Below are 4,231 nucleotides of genomic sequence, written 5' to 3' on the forward strand. Positions count from 1 at the left end.
ATTTCCAATTTCATCCATGTCCCTACAAAGGACATGAACTCATTATTTTTTATGGTATCTTGTGTTAAAAATGAATGGCTTAACTTCAACTAGGAAACTTTCCTCAAGGGTGAAGAAAGTAACAGAGATATTAAATATCCCATTAGTGGAATTGTAATTTTGTATCCTCCACACACACCTTGTATTTGTTAAATCAATGCAGATTTATTATCGATTGCAGTTTGATATCAATTGTTATCAATTGATATCAATTTGTTATCAAATGCAGATTTATCTTTTCTCCAATTTCAGTAGCTAGGCTTTTTTCTGAAATCTGAACGCTGTCAATGGAAATGCTTTTTATTCACAGACAGCTCGAATTTAGCTGGATGTGTGACAGATTGTATGAAGCAACTATTGTGCCGCTGTTAGCCCTCCCTCCTCCTGGGGCTGTGAATCATGACCTATGGTGGTACAACTTCTTAATTACACACAAATTATGAGTAATTACTAGTAAGAATAATTCTAATGATATGTAGAATGAAAATAAAAAAGGTTAAGTCATTTTGAAAAGGATAAAGAAGTAAATAAGAATGCACTGCAAATACATTAGATTTAATCTTTCATATCTAACTTTTTTTTTAGGAAATCATTCTCTTTCACCAAGTATACAATGCTAATTGCATAAAAATCATGTACGTATAAAAAGTAGTTTCCCATTTTTCAGGGAAAAAATAATCCAAGTATAAATTCTAGAGTAGTCAAGTTTCTTATTTTAATTATATTTAAAGTCTTGGTCATCTCATTTATTAGCTCTCTAATTTACATGTGTAAATCAAAGAAATGTTTTTAGACAACCATTAAAATTTATAAATGTAAGGTGCCATTATTGAGAAAATATATTCCTCCATGAGTGGATGTGTCCCATCTCCTACCAACTAATGACACAGGAATATACAATCATTGAATTTTTTTAGTAAGTAATACACTGCTACAAAAACTAATTCTCTTCTCCATGTCCATGTTGATTTTGTATATACATGTGAGTTGGTTAGCATGCATCTGTCTTATCTCTAACATTCAACAGCAAGATGAGCTAGGCTTGGGCTTTTGGTGAAGGTTGACTATGCCTGTGTTCATCAAGTGATCTGACGTGTCCTCAGTTGCAAGAATTGTTTGAAATCCTTCCTCAAAGGCTGCTGCCACATTTTTGGCATATTTTGCACTTGTTACAAAGTAAGGATAGTCACTGTTCTCCCTGCATAAGCTTTACTTCTTCTCTAAACACCTGCCATTCGCTTATGCCTGTCTTAGAATCTAGAATCACAAAAGGAAAGCTCTCGTGTTCTTTCCAATTACTTAAGTTCTGCAAGCTTTGTGAATCGTTGATACTAAAAACAAGCAGACAACTGTCAGAACCTCTGTAAAATGGCGTCCTCAGGCTTCGGAATCTCTCCTGACCTGCCGTATCACGAATCTGTATGGTAACAAAATGTCCATCCCTTTCAAATCTTATTTAAAAATTCCACATCTATTGCATGGAACATCTGAGTATCAAACTTATTAGTTACATATCTGTTCATAAGCAAACTCCTCCCAACTCTGCCATCTCCAAAAAAAATTACTTTAAAAAGTGATGAATTTCCTGCCACTGTTCATCTCAAGAGCTTCAAGAACCCTGGAAAATAAAAAGGCACCATAACATTCCTTTTAACCTACGTTTTCTTCTATGAGTGTATGAATATCAGCTTTTTTTTTTTTTTTTTTTTTTTGTAATGGAGTCTCATTCTGTCATCCAGGCTGGAGTGCAGTGGTGCCATCTCGGCTCATTGCAAGATCCGCCTCCCGTGTTCACGTCATTCTCCTGCCTCAGCCTCCCAAGTAGCTGGAACAACAGGCACCCGCCACCAAGCCTAGCTATTTTTTTTGTATTTTTAGTAGAGACGGGGTTTCACCATGACAGCCAGGATGGTCTCTATCTCCTGACCTCGTGATTCGCCCACCTCGGACTCCCAAAGTGCTGGGATTACAGGAGTGAGCCACAGCGCCTGGTAGAATATCAGCTTTAACTGAAATAACACACATAGATCTCTGGGATAACTAAAAGTAAGACCTGTTTACTGAGCATGTAGCCATGTGTGGGCTACTATACTACCATGATTCTCTAAAACAACTGAAAAGGGCTCACTCTTTGCATTTATCAGGTCACAGTTGACCGTGAAGCTGGCACTTTAGCTGAAATGTGACATCAAAGCTCTGGTTATCAACAGTGAATTTATGATAAAAACTTCTCTGCTCATAGTAAGCTTCACTACTGTTGGTTAGAGATGCTTAAGAGACCAAGATTGCATGTTTCTGATACAGCAAGATTTATACTTTAGGGAGTATGTTTATGACAAATGTAACTGAAGTTAGTGTTGAGAGAGCAGGAAACTTTATAGTTATATCTGAGCCAAAAAGAAGAGCCAGGTTTAAGCTGTGCATGTTGGTTCATGCCTGTAATCCCAGCACTTTGGGAGGTGAAGATGGGTGGATCATGAGGTCAGGAGTTTGAGACCAACATGAAAAACATGCTGAAACCCCATTTCTACTAAAAATACAAAAATTAGCCAGGGGTGGTGGTGTGCCTCTGTAAACCCAGCCACTCAGGAGGCTGAGCCAGGAGAATCCCTTGAATCTGAGAGGAGGAGGTTGCAGTGAGCCAAGACTGCACCCATTCACTCCAGCTTGGATGACAGAGCAAGACTCCATCTCAAACAAACAAACCAGCAAACAAAGTAGGTTTCATTTTTCACATACTCCCATATTTCTTGGAAACGTCGTTTGTTCCTTTTTATTCCTTTTTTTTTTTTTACCTTTTCTTCATGCTTTATTTCGTTAAGTTGATATTCAATCTTTGATATCCTTTCTTCCAGTTGATTGATTTGGCTATTGATAATTATGTATGCTTCACACCGTCTTTGTGCTGTGTTTTTCAGCTCCATCATGTTATTTGTGTTTTTCTCTCAACTGGCTATTCCAGTTAGCAATTTCTCTAACCTTTATTTGAGGTTCTTAGCTTCTTGGCATTGGGTTAGAACATTCTCGTTTACTTGGAAGAGTTTATTACCCACTTTCTGAAGCCTACTTCTGACAATTCCTCAAACTCATTCTCTATTCAATTTTGTTTTCTTGCTGATGAGGAGTTATGATCCTTTGGAGGAGAAGAGGCTTTCTTGGTTTTGGAATTTTCAGCCATTTTGTGCTGTTTTTTTACATCTTTGTGCATTTATGTACCTTGGTTCTTTGATGTTGTTGACCTTTGTATATATATATTTTTTTGTAGAAATCCTTTTAGTAGATGTTGATACTATACCTTTCTGTTATTAGTTTTCCTTCTAACAGTCAGGATCCTCTGCTGCAGGTGTACTGGACTTTGCTGGAGGTCCACTTATGACCGTTTTTGCCTGTATGTCACTATCAGAGGATGCAGAAAAGCAAAGATTGTTACCTGTTCCTTCCTCTGAAAGCTTCATCCCACCGGGGTACCAGCCGGGTGTCAGCCAGAAGACTCCCATATGAGGTGTCTTTTGATCCCTGCAGGGAGGAGTCTCCTAGTCAAGAGTGATTGGTTTCATGGACCCACTTGAGGAGGCAGTCTGTTTGAGATCTGCAGCTCTCTTCACAGCCAGCAGGCAGGAAGGTTTAAGTCTACTGAAGCTGTGCTTACAGCCACCCTTTCCCCCAAGTGCTCTGTTTCAGGGAGATGGGAGTTTTATCTATAAGCCCCTAACTGAGGTTGCTGCCATTTTCTCAGAGGTGCCCTGACCAGAGAGGAGGAATCTTAGGAGGCAATCTGGCTACAGCAGCTTTGATGAGATGCAGTGAGTTCCCAGTGGCTTTGTTTACACTCTGAAGGGAAAACCACCTACTCAAGCCTCAGTAATGTTGGACGTCCCTTTCCCCACCAATCTCAGGCATCCCAGGTTGATGTCAGACTACTGTGCTGGCAGCAAGAATTTCAAGGCAGTGGATTTTAGCTTGCTGGGCTCCATGGGGATGGCATCCACTGTTTTAGACCTCTTGGCTCCCGGGCTTCACCTCCCTTTCAAGGGAGTTCTGTCTTTCTGGTCTTTCAGGTATCACTGGGGTATGAAAAAAATAACTTTTCAAGCTAGCTCTGTGTCTGCCTAAACCAGTTTTATACACTTTGCATGAAAATTTATGTTTAGCACTTTCAATTACATGTCATAATATTACTTTTAGCAATTTT

The 4,231-nt window shown here is 39.1% G+C and overlaps 1 pseudogene; it reads right to left on the reverse strand.

The window, feature by feature from the left end:
• Nucleotides 1-1,059: 1,059 nt before the first annotated feature.
• Nucleotides 1,060-3,494, reverse strand: LOC129025736 (ras-related protein Rab-9A-like; annotated as a pseudogene).
• Nucleotides 3,495-4,231: the final 737 nt, after the last annotated feature.

This window comes from Pongo pygmaeus, chromosome Y, assembly GCF_028885625.2.
Source record: "Pongo pygmaeus isolate AG05252 chromosome Y, NHGRI_mPonPyg2-v2.0_pri, whole genome shotgun sequence".
NCBI classification, from domain to species: Eukaryota; Metazoa; Chordata; class Mammalia; order Primates; family Hominidae; genus Pongo; species Pongo pygmaeus.